The sequence below is a fragment of the Panthera pardus genome, unplaced genomic scaffold, assembly GCF_024362965.1.
Source record: "Panthera pardus isolate Hobbes unplaced genomic scaffold, ASM2436296v1 HiC_scaffold_24, whole genome shotgun sequence".
NCBI classification, from domain to species: Eukaryota; Metazoa; Chordata; class Mammalia; order Carnivora; family Felidae; genus Panthera; species Panthera pardus.
In genome coordinates this window covers 36,486,160-36,501,798 of record NW_026526810.1, presented here as the reverse complement: position 1 = coordinate 36,501,798, position 15,639 = coordinate 36,486,160, and the positions used below count along the sequence as shown (strand labels likewise).

Sequence of the window (15,639 nt, the reverse complement as noted above, 5' to 3'; positions counted from 1 at the left end):
GTGCACTCTCTTTTGCTACTGCTTCACCCAAATGGAGATAACTGGAGATACAGGGTACATGTAGCCATCTTTGCTGCCTTGATGCCCACATCCAAGCTCACAAAGTTACACAGCAGCATCTTCGGAGTTTGAGACCTGCCAGTGGTCGAGAAAGAAAGGTGCCTTTGCCACAGTGTTGTGAGGAAAACAGCCTGTCAGGTTCTGTAGGACACTTGAAAAGGGGACTGACTGCCAGGCTTAGAATCTGATTTTTCACGTTCCTTCTATTTTTCACATTTTGAATTAGCTTAAGAGCGTCATTTCTGATCTATTCCATCTTGTTCTGGCTCTCGTCGTCACTTTTCTGAGGAGCTCTTATGCTTTGCTGTAATCAAGGTCATACTTTAAAAGGGGTGTTATTTCTTGATCAGGATTCTGAGATGATTATGTTTTCAGTGGGAAGGTTCAGCTACTGTCTCAGAGGACAGGGCTAATGAGGGCAAGACTGAAGGCCCAGCAAGGGCCTGAAACAGTCCCTATTCTCCATGTATGACATTTTTAACCACAGCTGGCTATCTCGGGGACCCGGCAAGTGTGTCTATAACACGAGGATAAATAGATCACCGCCGCTCGCTAAACAAACCATAAAACAGAGAGGCCTTTGCCGCGGTCGATTGGCCGACCATCACGGTGAAAGGAAAACCACACACACACACACACACACACACACACACACACACACACACACACACACTCAAGGTCATCCAGCTGTCAGGGAAATCCTATAAACTGAAGCACTGCAACACAGACTGAACATGAGAAGTACCTGGGGAGCTTTAAAAATTCCTAAAGCCCAGCCCCTGCCACTCCCATCCCCCAGGAGTCTGATTTGGAGCTGAGATGGGGCTTGGGCCTCAATATGATTTAAAAGTCCCCCAGAGATTCGCATGCACAACTAGAACGAGGCACCCTGCTCTAGATCCAGCCGGCCTCTGTGAATGCTGCACCAGGCACTCGGCACATACTGCTTTCACGGTCACAGCCGTAGGTGGATAAATCCCAAATCGGTGCATGGTAAACAGCACTGCCCAGATTTCCTGAATCCCGTATTTCTAGAGGGCAGGAAACCATTTCCAATGGGTGTCCCTGCAAAAGGCTAGAAATATGTCAGCAACAAGAGTAACACTTAAAACCGCATGCCAGACTCCGTGGCCGAGGGTGCTCCAGGCCCGAGGTGGTCTGAGCCCCCACTGACAATGACCTGGGTTTAGCACCAGGCAGACAGATCATCAGCGCTTCCACGGGGTCCACCGCTCGGAGGTGCAACAGATGCTCGAGAGGAGCACGATATATAGAATGAAACACAACCAAAGCAAACATCCCACTTTGGCTTTAGGACAGAAACTGCCCAGAGCTGGTCGGCTTACAGGCAGAGGGGAGAAAGGTTATTGCTGGATATATGCAGCGAATTCAGCAAGTGGGAGCTGGGATGGACAGAAACCTATAAAGTAGCATTTGCCTCCCCACACTCACTTTGAAAATCCAAGCTCATCATCATATAAACCGCATGTCATGGGGGGAAAATGGGAATTCTCATGTCTCTTTTTTAAGGGAAATACGTATTGCAAGGTTCCTGCTGGAGGGGAGCTGGGCACCGCAGGACTGACATCTCTGGGGACGGAGAAGAACGTTGGCTCCCTACATTCAGGCGGGTAGTGCCATCTGGCCAGCACATGGCTGGCTCGCCTCCAGGAGACAGTGGCTTGCCTGAGCTCCTGTCAGGGGAAATGTTGTTATATCGTGGCTGCTGTAGATGAGAAGGTGAGGGAAAGAATGAGGCTCTCCAGGCTACAGCCGCCAAGAACAGAGCTACTTAGAAGAAATGAGGCTCCTCACTGTTCAGGGAGAAAAGGAGCTCTTTCTTAAATTCCTTCCATTTAATACTCACCCCTCCCCCACTCCCCAGCAACATACACAAAAAGATGTTCCGTCAAGAAGTGTTAGCAGACATGAAGAGATACAGTCAAACCTGTATTTGGGAAAAGGGGAAATGACTGGTTCAGGCGAGGGGCATTTCCTTGGCAAAGGAAGACAATTCACACTTAGATGAGCTCTGCTCATCCAAGACAGTGCATGTGGCGAGGCCTGAAATCACGAGGTCACCTCTGTCTGTGAGGAAGACGGGACCACCTAAAGTCACCTCATCGGCCAAAAGAGCCAGAGACAAAGTTGTCTACCCAGTTTCTACTCCATGAGACCAACTGGGTCTGAATCCTGTCCCTTTTCGCCCAGGAAATGGTGATCATGAGGTCACCCAGCAGCTGGACACTTTGAAGACTCGGGGGTATATAGCAGGGTCCCCACTTTGAGTTCAAGGAGGGCTCACCCTAGGATTCAAGCAGGTCTGGAAGAGAGGTGACACTTGATGTGAGTTACACACAGCATGAATCGAAGAGCCTCCAGGATGGCAATCTATTTTCCAAAGCAAGAGTGAATCAAATACACCTTTTGAGACTGGGCCAGGATCAGGGAAAGGGGTGATTCTGAGTGGAGCACTTCATTCTTTGCCCCAACTGTCATGTGCCTCATGGGAGAACAGCCACGACTGCATGGTTGACTAGAAATGAAATAAAAAAAAAAGAACGATTTCCCAAAAATCATGAATGGCACCTAGCAAAAACAAGGGCATCTTGGCTGCTTTGCTGCTGGCAGGCTCAGTGGTGGGAGCTGGTACCTGAGCAAGGATACTGGCACGAAGTACAATGGTGATGGCCATTTTGAATGCCAGGGCACAAAGTCTCAAGGCCCTTGGAGCAGCCATCTGTGGGCATCAGAAGTCGACAGGCAGCAGCAACACCACCCCCACAGTCACCCATAGGCATCTCTGGTGGTAGATGATGTTTTACTTGGATATTAGGTCCACACTGCTATATTTCAGCATCAACAGCTTCAGACAATGTCACCACTAAGAGCGATTGGTAACATGAAGGCAGCCAAAATGACCAGGTTGCCTGAAATATGCCACAAGATTAAAAAAAAAAAATCGGGGAAGGGGAGGAATTAAAGTTCTTTCCAGAATACGTGGGAGCAAAACTATTTGCAGACCCTATTTTTTATTCCCAGGCAAATATGACCCAAGAAATACAAGTCACTAGTGTTAAAGAAGAAAAATAAAACTGAACGAAAACACTTGTCTCCTTTTCCTTGTGATGCAAATGCGAGGCATCATCCATTTAAAAGAACCAAAATCCATTTCTTCTTTCCCCTCCAAAATGCCAACACTTACAAAGGAGTTATAGGAGTCACTTCTGGAAGGCAAAATACTCTCCATGGTTCATTACCTCAGCCACTAAACTAATAGTCACTAAAAATAGATGAAGTTCTCAGCTAGTGCTAGCCTCTGTCAGGGATAAGTAACAACAACACTTAATTTATGCCAGACATTTTAACATAAGCAACCTCGTTTAATCTTATGACCTCACTGTGACAAGCAGCATTTATTCCTACTTTAAAGATGGGAAAATTGAGGCTTAGAGAGGTTGAGTGGCTTGGCCAAGATCATCCAAATATTAAGGGACAGAACCAGGTCACACACTTGGATCCAATTGTAGCTCCAGATGCTTTTCATCCCCTACAACCATTCCCCCATGTTGAGTACAAAGACATGTCCCTACTTACTCCCTGCTTTTAAGAAACGCTATTAACCCCTTATTGGACAGAGCACTTGCAAATATCTTCTCTCGCTCCATGGGTTGCCTTTTCATTTTGTAGATGGTTTCCGTTGCTGTGGGGAAGCTTTTAAGTTTGATGTAGTCCCAGTAGTTTATTTTTGCTTTTGTTTCCCTTGCCTGAGGAGACAGATTCAGAAAAATATTGCTAAGGCTGATGTGTAAGACATTACTTCCCAAGTTTTCTTTTACAAGTTTTATGGTCTCAGGTCCTACATTTAGGTCTTGAATCCATTTTGAGTGTATCTTTGTGTATGGTGAAAGAAGGTGGCTCAGTTTCACTCTTCTCCATGTAGCTGTCCAGTTTCCTCACCACCATTTATTGAAAAGATTGTCTTTTCCTCATTGTATATTCTTCCTCCTTTGTTGTAGATTAATTGACCATGTATGTGTGGGTTTATTTCTGGGCTCTCTATCCTGTTCCATTGATTGGTGTGTCTATTTTTCTGTTAGTACCATACTGGGGTTAATATCCAAAATATATCAAGAACTCATACAACTCAACACCAAAAGAATAATCCAATTAGAAAATGGGCAGAGAACCTGAAGAGACATTTTTCAAAAGAAGACATACAGATGGCCAACAAACATATGCAAAGATGCTCAACATCACTAATCATTAGGGAAATGCAAATTAAAACCACAATGAAATAACACTTCATACAGTCAGAATAGTGAGCATCAAAAAAGACAAGAAATAACAAACGTTGGCAAGGAAATGAGAAAAGGGGACTCTCATGCACTGTTGGTGGAAATGTAAATTGGTGCAGCCACTGTAGAAAATAGTATGGAGGTTCCCCCACCCCCCAAATTAAAAATAGAAATACCATATGATTCAGTAATTCAACTACTGGGTATTTATCTGAAGAAAACAAAAACACTAATTTGAGAAGATGTATGCACTCCTATGTTGCCTGCAGCACGATCTACAGCAGTCAAGATACGGAAGCAAGCCAAGAGCCTACTGGCAGATGAAAGGATAAAGAAGATGTGAGACACACACACACACACACACACACACACACACACACACACGAATATTACTTAGCCACAAAAAGGAATGATATCTTGCTATTCGAGATGTCATGGCTGGACCTTGAGGGTACTGGGCTAAAGCGAAGTCAGTCAGACTGAGAAGACATGTACCACATGATTTCACTTACATATGGACTCTAAAAACAAAACAAACAAAATCAGAAAGATTCAAATGCAGAGAACATACTGTTGGTTGCTAGGAGGGAGGTGGGTGGGGAATGGGTGAACTAGGTAAATAAAGTGGATTAAGAGGTCCAAGCTTCAATAATAAAATAAAGAGGTTGTAGGTGTGTAAAGTACAGCTCTAGGAATATAGTCAATAATACTGTAACAACTCTGTATGGTGACAGATGCTAAGTATACTATTGTGGTGACATTTCACAATGTCTATAATTGTTGAATCACTATGGTGAAACTGACATAATATTGTATGTCAACTATACATCAATAAAAAAAGAAGTCAAGAGACCCAAACTCATGTAAACAATTAGAAACCAGAGCTTGGTTGTATTTTCCCCTAGCTCCAAAAGACGGGTGCTAAAGGGAATGATACCGTAATTCAGGCAAGAAGAGATCAATGAAGGCTGCGATTGTCAGAGAGTTGTTCTAGGGAGGGTGAGATATGAGAATTTTAATAGGCAAACAGAGAGCAGGCAGGGTTGAGTTGAAGTGTATTCCGAGCACTGAAGGAGAAGAAATATGAGTGGTCTTTCTAAGCGGAACCAGCACTATAATACAGGATAATGGTGCTGTCCACTCATTCATTCTCTTACAAAGATCTGCGAAGTCCCTACCATGTGCCAAGAGCTTTGCTACACCCAGGAGGACATGCATCTAAGTCATGGTCTCTCCCTCGAGAAGCTCCTAGCCTACTGCAGTGAGGCAGCTGAACCCCACGTGATCCCCAGGCCAGCCAAATTGTCTCGCACCATCCACAATGAAAACGCTGCAAGCTGCCAGTCCAAATCTTGCTTGGCTTCTCCAGTTAGGCTGTTTATCAGCACTGCCTCACAGAGATAAAACCTCTCAATATAGAGCTAAAGGGGAAAAAACTCAGCATGTAAAAATAAACTGCCCAAATAGTGTTCCCTCGCCGCTGTATTTGGCATCCAGTATTACTACACACCAGAGAAAGCCACACAGCTCTGGACTTGCTCACGGAGCAGCTGTGAAGTGTGGGGACACAAAGCACCAACACAGAGACCCCTCCGCTCCTGTTCTAACTGCTGCAGCCTCATCTGAACTCTGGAGCTAGACTAGACGCTCCGCCGCAGGATACAGATCGAGGGGATGCTCTTTAACCTCCTTGTCCCATGGTGCCGTGTTGCACTTGCCACAGATCCCACAGTAGGGTGTTAGAGACGGCACTGACACACTCCCACCCACCTTCAGCGTAATATTTCCCGCTCGGCAGCTCCTTACATCTTTATCTGAACTTGGTTTGTAAGTGAAATCAACTGATAAAGCTTCCATTTCATACCATCTGCTGTGTGCCATCAACACTGGTTTTGCAAAAGGGACGAGAAGGATCTTTTAAGACTATGGGAATGTTCAGGACAGTTTCAAGCTCTGTAGGCTAGAAGGTGAATCTTGACTCCAAGAGTTTCTGGGCACACTCAAAGGGGAGACTTTCTATACACACCTAAGGGTAGGACTCTAATCCTCCTTAGACATGGATGATAAAAGCTTTTGCTTTGTTGAGGCTACGTTTTATGAGGAGGGTCCTTATTTGGATTTGCTACCCATCACTTATTGACCTGTGTGTCTTCTAGATTTAATGCCACTTCTTCTGGAACATTCTTCTATGACTCCTCAGGGAGAACTAGTTATTTTCTCTTGGGAATCTCAAGTACTTTATGAGTCTTATTCAGCTCTTATCACATTCTGAGGCCAATGATGAGCTCTTTGAGGGAACGGACCAGTTTCGCTTCTCTTTGCGACCATTCAGTAATTGGCACGTTTTAATTCAATCGGTAATTACTGAAAAAATTGGGCATTTCTCTCCCTTTATTTCTTGCATTGACTTGCCGTATTTATGGGGGTTTCACATTTTTTTTTTCCATTTTTTAAACTTTATTTATTTTGGTAGAGAGAGAGGGGCAGAGAGGAGGGGCAGAGAGAGAAGGAGAGAGAGAAACCCAAGCAGGCTCCGCATTGTCAGCAGAGAGCCCGATGTAGGGCTTGAAGTCATGAACCATGAGATCATGACCTGACCTGAAATCAAGACTCAGGCACCCAACCAACGGAGGCACTGTGACACCCCTGGGTTTTACATTTTTTAAAAACAGTCTTCATTTGTATGTATTAAGTGTATTATTACAATTGCTAGGATTTTAGATTAAGAACTATTAACACGATTCCACAATACATCTAAAGCCTATGTTGGTTATATATTCGATTCTCAATACATTTTATTTGTATTAAATTTTTTTAATGTTTATTTTTTTTTGAGACAGAGAGAGACAGAGCATGAACGGGGGAGGGTCAGAAAGAGGGAGACACAGAATCTGAAACAGGCTCCAGGCTCTGAGCGGTCAGCACAGAGCCCGACGCGGGGATCGAACTCACGGACCACGAGATCATGACCTGAGCCAAAGTCGGCCGCTTAACCGACTGAGCCACCCAGGAGCTCCTCGACTCTCAATACATTTTAGCTGTTGAACTGTTATCATATAGAAGTTTAATTGGACATTGACTTTACACCTTCAAGATTCCTGGTGCTAACTGTCATGCAATTATTTTCAACAAGATGTTAAATACTCTTGTGAATTCAACACAAAGTAAGAACTCACATTTCTACAGTGAGAAGGATTTCATGAACTGTTTTCACCAAGTTGTGACTGCTGCACATTGCTGGTAAAGCAGTGGAGGCTCACCCAGTCTGTCAGAGACTACAGAGGAAGCTCTTAGTTAGGGGCATGAGTCTGTGGCCCAAGCACTGGAAGTCACGGGTATGAGGCCTGGCTCTTTATTAGACATAAGGTCACAAACAAGTTATCTAAACTTTCGGATGGGCAATTTCTGCATCTACAAGATGGGATAATAACCCTTGTCATTGAAGCCCAAGGCCATGAAGCCAGGATGTATCTGAAGGAGGATGGGACCCAACCAAGAATCCCAACTTTCAATCCTGACAGTCCCGATGCCTCTCTAGTTCTTCCTTGTGGCACTGTTTTTAATTTATCCATTTTGTTTATTCCATTGAGAACAGAACAGTTTACATACATATACTCTCCAAAGGGGCCAGAGGACGTCCGAAATTACAATAATGGTAGGCAAGCTTTTACGTAGGATGGTGCATTACTGAAAACAGAAAATCAGAAAACACATTGTAATCACTGGCCCCATTTTAAACAAGATTGCTTTACATGGTTTTGTTTTCTTTCTTGTTAGATAATTTCACCAGCAGGTTTATAACAGAAAGAAGCAGGGGAAGGAGATTCTCTGGCTGGAAATTTGATAGCATTATGTTCAGTGATGAATAGAAGTATTTCTCTTATTTTGATCATGCCTTGCCCACAGTATGAACTCGATAAACACTTGTTCAATCGAATTATTATCACAATAGCTTGTTGCCTTTTTTTTTCCACTAAGCAATAATAACTTTCATTTGTATAATGCTTTATAGCTTACAAAGCACATTCTTCATGTATTACCATTTTATCCTCACAGCAATTCCAAAAGGGAGATATTAATTTCTTCATTTTACAAAACAGGAAGCAGAAGCCCAGGTAAGTTGGATAATGTGCCCAAGGTCAAAATTACTCACAAGGTGTTGGCCTGTTAGGAAAACAATGACAATTTAGAAGAAAACTGGTCTTTCAAGGGAAGAAGTATAGGAGAGCGGTTTAAGAGTAGGGGCTTTGTAGGACACCTGAATGGCTCAGTTGGTTAAGCATGTGACTTTGGTTCAGCTCATAATCTCGCAGTTAGTGGGGGTTCATGGGTTTGAGCCCTGCATCTGCTTGGGATCCTCTGTCGCCCCTCTCTCTGCCCCTCACATGTTCCCTCTCAAAAATGAAAAAACATTAAAAAAAAAAGAGTGGAGGCTTTGAACACCAACTGTCTAGGTTCAAATCTTGCCTCTACTATGAACCAGCTCTGTGACCAGGCACATGTTATGTAAATATCCCATATTTCAGTCTCCTGTGGGAAACAAAATTAACAATAGTAGCTACCTTGGAGTGTGTTAGTCAGGATGACTTGGGTAAAGTGCTTGGCATTTACTACGTACCCAATGCAAGGACTCAATAAATAGTAACTGCCATTGTTATTATAATTACTCCTCCTATCCTGGGAAAAGTAGCTTATCAAGTCCCATCATCTCTTCAACCACCAAATATATAGCCAGTCTATCAGAAATTGTAGAGGGAACTAGGAGTTAGAGCCATGAATCTATGACTCAAACACTGGAAGTCCTGAGCCTAAGTCCCATTCTTGATCAGATATGAGGTCATGAACAAGTTATCTAAACTTTCTGATGGTCAATTTCTGTATCTATAAAGTGGGCTAATAACCCTAGTCACATCAGCCCTATAGTATTGCTGTACAGATTAAATCAAGTGAGATCTGCAGAGAAGGTGCCATAAAGTCTATAAGGTATGATACAAACGGCTTCATGTATTTTTCATGCATTCCATCCACCCATTCATTCATAGACTGTTAGCAGCATCCTTGCCAAGCGCCAGCCACTGCACTAAAGAGTGGTGATTCAAAAGTGAGTTAGGATCGCAGGGGAGACAGACACGCACAATGATAAATGACTGACTATACTATGATATGAATTCAAGTCAGGTATTATTACAATGTGCCTATTACTGAAATAGATACCGTGGGGGCTACACGAGCACTTAAAAAATGTGAACACAGCCTACGATCCTTTTGGAGAGAAGACTAACATCCTCTCAACACCCACGGTTAGGAACTTTGCCAGGAAAGGCAGGTGAGGACTCCACTGTGCCTACCATCTTTCTTCCAGCATGAAAGAACTAGTAAATCCAAGAGGTCTTTTTAGACACGGTTCCATCCATTCCCTGACACCATTTAACCCCTTGGCTCTTCTTCCCAGCAATGCAATGGTAGAGCCCACCGTCCAGGATTTGTGGTTTCTTTAAATAGACACTTACTGATGACCCACTTATTGATAACCCGAGTTATTGTGCCTGGTAAACAAAGACACAAGGGCCACTTTGCTCAGGCCCTGCAGAGAGCTGCGGTTCGGCAGAACAGACAGACTCACACACTAATGATTCCAGAAGAAGGCGCTCATGGTTGAGATACAGACAGGCAAAGGGCTCAACGTGAAAATGGACAAAGTCCACCTGGAGGCCAGAGAAGGGTTCCTAGAGGAGATGCCACTTTATCTTGATCTTCAATGGTAAGATACAACTAGATGAGAGCAAAGGGGAGGGTGATAGAAAAAAGGAGAAGCACCAAGAGAGGCAGAGACTACTCTGGAAGAATTACCCATTTACCCCAGGAAACTGCTACATGTTCCTCTCAAATGTAAATACTTGGTCTCACAATATCATCCCATCAGGTCACCTGCCTTTCATGGTTTGTCTTATAAGGAGCTTTATAAACATAATAAATATTCAAAAGTATCTACGTGATATGTTTGATTTCAGAGCCCTCTTTTATTTTCCACAACCAGAATACTTTGAGAAGGGGATAATGAGTGATCTGCTTTGATTCAATGTCTCCTTTGAAATAGTGCATGTACTTTATTTCTCCAATTGGATAAAGAAATCATTCCGAAACCTGACTATGGGAGCATGCAAATCTAAAATCTGAGCTAGATTTCTGGGTGGTCAAAAGTTCCTATCTCATTACAGATGTTTGGTATAAATATTAACTTTCTTAAAGTGGTGATGACAGTGATTTCATACAAAGGATGTTCATACTGGATTAAACATCAGACTCAAATTACCTGAGCCTTTGCATGTATGGACAATCAAATTCCATTTCATCCTGATAAAAAGAGCCATTCTGGATTTAGCAGACTAATGTGGTCTGCTGCCTCTTTACCCAAACTTATGACTATCTACAATATTACTATGGCCTAACTGCCTTGGCTAGAGGTAGGGAAGGAGGAAAATGGGATTTTATAATATCCTATACAATATAAATTCTGCCCCAATAAATGACTATTTATTAAGCGCCTACTATGTGAGAACATGAGATAGATGCTCTTTTAATCCTACCTCTCTGTACTCAATCTTCCCAACTCCCCTGAGGAAACTCAAGCACAAGGGGATTAAATTGTCTTATTTGAGGTCAGGTAACTAGGACTTGGCAATGGCTGTCATGAGGAATAAATGAGATAAAACATATGTTAAATGCCTAGCATGGGAACTCACAGCTAAGCAATAATGGTGGCCATTGCTGTCATTAAGAAAATCGAACTCAGCTTATGTCCACCAAATGAATTATCTGGAAAATGTACTATGCCTGAAGGGGCCTCCTGATTGTTGGTTACAAGAGGACACCATCTCAGTTGTCCATTCAACAGGTTTGCAGAGCAACTTGGCTCAGGCACATTCTTGGGTAGCTGGCAACATATGACAGAGAAGCAAGGACCCTGACCATTCTGAGCCATGTGAGCTGGAATCTCTCCCAACAAACCAGAGTACCAAAACCCTTCGGACACTGCTGATGTCTGCAAAGTGGCACACCCATTAAAACTCTACCTGCTAATAGATCATTATGAACACATTCCAAGGCTAATTATGTGGAGGATTGTGGAAACTTCAAAACCAGGATTACCAGCCTCTATAACAGAGCCAATCTTATTGGGCACTTTTGTGAAGAAGGAATAGAAATTAAGTGTTCCTTTTCTCTTTTTTTTCGGTCTATTGGACAGAGGGCTGTATTAGATATTCTGTGACCATTTGCCTCTGTATGACAGGTAGAGTGACAAATGGAAATATAGATCCAAAGAGGCCAAGGTAAGTATTTTTAAAACCATGGTTTTCCTGAAACATTCAGATAACTGCAGATAAAGTGGGCAGCTTCATCTGCCTACTTTGAGTTCTGCAACTCTGAAGGAGGCTCAAGAGACCTGGGCTTGAATCCTAGTTCAATCATGAATTTGATAATGACTTTGTGCCAATATCCTCATAGGTAAACTTAGGCAGGAGACAAAATCAGAAGGTCCTGAAGCTCTACAGAACACAAATACTAAGAAATACTGCCAGGAACCATAACATGAAAGAGTTCTTCACAAAAATAAAAAAACAACACAAGAGCAACAACAACAAAAATACCCCCATAAATTGGGCTCATGCTTATATCCCTTTCTTGGAGAGTCACAATGCTAATGGTAGCATATTAGAGACTCTGAAATTCCTGTGGCAAACAGACCTATTATTGTCGCTCAAGTAATCATTTCCAAATTTAGTAGATTGTGACATGTAACACCTTGAAACATCTTGGGAAACTGGTAGAAGACACTTTTAAAAATACTCAATGATCCTGAAGGTTCCTTCTGCTGCTGGATTCCATGATCCTCAGAAGGAGGGTTCCCTTTTGCCATGTATGTTTATGGTAGAGACACATCTAGGAACATCTTTCTCAATTCCTCTCTCATCCAACACTTAAGACCTCATCATTGCTCATTGCTGGGTTTGGAAATGGGGTTTGTGGGGCTCACCATAGGAGAGGCTGCCCTCTACTGCAGCCTTTCCTGCAGCCAATGAGGACTGTAAAAGTCTTCCTTAAAAGCCCTCAAAGCAAATGGAAATAAGACTTTCTGTGGAATGAGGAAGACATTTTCTGAAACTAGGATCTGAGATTCTGGACACTTCTTCCCAGGTTATGGAGACATCTGGCTTCCTATTTCTTTCACTGCTACAAAGACTAGTTTTTTGAGGCCCTCTCCCACTCCAAAATTACAGGATTCCATAGAGACAAGTTAAATAAATTGTTTTTTTTTTTTTTTACTTTATCATAAAATCATCAGCGTATGGCTGATGCATTTGACAAACATGTTGGTCTTATGAAATCCCTGTGACCAAGACAGCCGCCAGAAGCAAATACACCAGTTGTTTCCTCCTCCGTCTTTCCAAAGCAGCCACAACGCTGGCCGACCCTCATAAGAAGTAGGTGCTGGAGTTTCCTAGTTGGCACTTTATCACTAACTGAGGTCAAACATTTCCCATCTGATTCAAAATAAAACACCTGCTCCAAAAGTTGTCCAACTGATGCTTTGGCCCATTGAGATGGCCGATTAGATGTCTGCCCATCAGATCTAATAAGGGGGCCGGCGACTGCAGGTTCAAATGACCAGGAAAGATGAACCAATGACACACTAGTTTCCCCTGGCAATACATTTTCACCAGGTTACAGTATGCCCCTCCCACTTGACCACTCCTGTTCTTGGCTTTCCCATGAGCTTTGTATCACCAGCCACCATCACCACATTTTAGCTACGTGCTTTCTAGGTGGTATTTTGGGGAATCTTCAAGACAACCTTATGAGACAAGCACTATTATTATCATTTTACAAGTAGGGAGACTAAGGAAGAAAGAGGCTAAGTAACTTACTCAAGGTCACGGGGGTAGGAAGCAGAGCTGGGATTTAAGAACATGCCATCTCTCTTCAGTCTTCTCTCATAACTACCAGTTTCTATAAGCTTTATTTACCGTGTCATCCTCTCTAACATGTGACCACATCATCAAGGTCAAGTGCCAATGTCACATCCTTCAGAGAACACTTTTTCCGTGTTCTTAGTCCCCCCACCCCCCCACCACCTTTTCCCTCTTTGCTACCCTCTCTCACTCACCTTCTATGCCCTGGGCTGTGTCATGCTGATGTTGGTGTCTATGGCTTCCATTAATTTTTTTTAAGTTTTTCTTCCAGTAAGTTAGCATACAATCTTAGGCTCGTTTCATTTTTTTTTTAAGTTTTTATTTTAATTCCAGTTTGTGTATGGCCTCTGATCCAACGGTGAGCCTCCTCAAGTCAGGGATCAAATATTACTACAATGTCCGGCATAGTACTACATGCACAAGCCACCGAACAGAAACCTGTTCACAGATGAGTTCTCTGATGGCCTTACAAAGGTACTGGACCCTTTTCGACCTTCCCATAGCTGCCATACAAACATACCTGGTCCTGAAAGCCAAGATCCACAAGAAAAGAAATAGAAGTTACCAAGAGGAAAATGTTTACCATCTAATTATGGACACGACAGAGACTTAAAAGTTGAGTACTGATCGTACGAAGCAACCACATTTGTGCCCACGTGAAAGCTCTCAGCCGCTCCTTTCGATCTGGCCTAGGATATATATGGGCACAAGCCTCTTCCCTTTGAGAGACGTCTCTGGCTATGAATGGGCCAAAGCAAGGAGGAGGGAGGAGGGGGAAGAAGCCATTACGGCTTTAATGGTTAAATCCACAGATAGATGTTGTCAGCCTGGCCTGGCTCCAGGAGCACCGAGAACCGCCAGCGCAAGCCGACCACGAGCACATGCTAAGTTGACGGGCAGTGTAACAAGACACAGATTGTATAACTGAAGGTAAGTGCAAAGCCCTCGTCAAGTGTATGTTCCCTGGGGTCCCAGCCTAAAAGCAGTAACTGATACAGCCACCAAGTGGATGCATTTACATATACATACATGGAAGGTCTGCACATAAGTAAGTAGAAAGGTGCTGGGGTTTGGGTTTTGCTTGGCACGGAGCACTGGCTGCAGGTGGGTGGATCGTCTCGGGACACGGAAAGGAGACCTGGTCCTGACGAAGCGCAGCTTTCTTCCTAGAAACTGGAGGATGCGAGCGGCCTGATTTGAATTCTGAGTGCCTTTGCCTTTCTGGAAGTTTTTCAGTTGGGCTTTCTTCTTTAATGCCTTCAATTATCACAGTTCAAATGATTATATTCCCAGCACCTCCACCCAATAGCCGCAGAAGTTTGGCATTTCCTGTACCGACTAGAAAATGAACTGGCAGCGGGCTGAGCGTAAGCCTGGCTCTTGAGCTTTTTTTCTGATGCAGCCTTTAATTTATTTTTTCGTCCCCTCTCTCTCTTTCTAACTGCTAGGGAAATAAGAGATTAGTGCAGATGGATGGAAATATTTTTTCTGTCTCAGCATTTGCTGTTGAACCCAAATACTAGGAAGGTTCTCATATGGTGTTTCCAGCAGCATGGAAATTCCCCAATCCATCCTAAACTGTAATCACCTGGTCCCGGAGGGAACACACAGATCAAAGCTGGCCTTTTCTGAGTATAGTCCCTGGACGTGGCCCTAAGAGTTCTATTTGACGCTGTAGCATTTCTCCCTCTTCCATTTTATCTTGGCCATTTCTGAGCTGTCCTCAGCACACTAGTACACTGCCTCAGATACCAGGACATGAACACTTGCCAACCTGAGTATGTCCACCTGCCCAAACATGGGTGTTGACATGCAATGATATTCACAGCTCCTGTGAGCCATTACTGAAACACTCACTAGAAAGGGTGATTTTAGTCTCGAAAGGCCCTAGACTGAAAGGGCCTATAGTCAAACCGGGAAAACGGAAGAGTTGCTCAGAAGAACTGGCAACAAGAGGCCAAGAAATGGCAGAAGGTAGGTGTGACAGGCATTCAAAGGGAATTAGACGGTTGCAGGAGATGGTGAAAACAATATGGAGACGATGCCATTCACAGGCATGAAGAACAGAGAGGGTCTTAAGAGGTGGGGAGAATATTCCTGGTATGAGTGAATGCCTCTCACACCTGCCACGCTTCCTACTGCCAGGACACCTATAAACAGTGACCAAACCATCTACTATCTCATTTACTCACACTTGTAAGATATAACGATCTCAGTTTACACTCAGAAGACACTGAAGCTTTCCGAGGGTAAATGGCTTGCCCCCAAGTTGAACAGCTAATAGGGGAGATCAGTTCTCATTCTGGTCT

General features: G+C 43.5%; 1 protein-coding gene and 1 long non-coding RNA gene across 2 annotated transcripts in view; both read right to left on the bottom strand.

Moving 5' to 3' along the window:
• Positions 1 to 15,639, bottom strand: part of RORA (RAR related orphan receptor A) — a 718,090-nt gene that overhangs the window by 444,084 nt on the left and 258,367 nt on the right. The window lies entirely within an intron of this gene.
• On the bottom strand, positions 13,633 to 15,504 carry LOC109262554 (uncharacterized). The gene is made up of 2 exons (XR_002077819.2): positions 14,360 to 15,504; positions 13,633 to 13,856 (listed from the first exon to the last, which is right to left on the bottom strand). It is a non-coding gene; the product is annotated as an uncharacterized LOC109262554 (long non-coding RNA).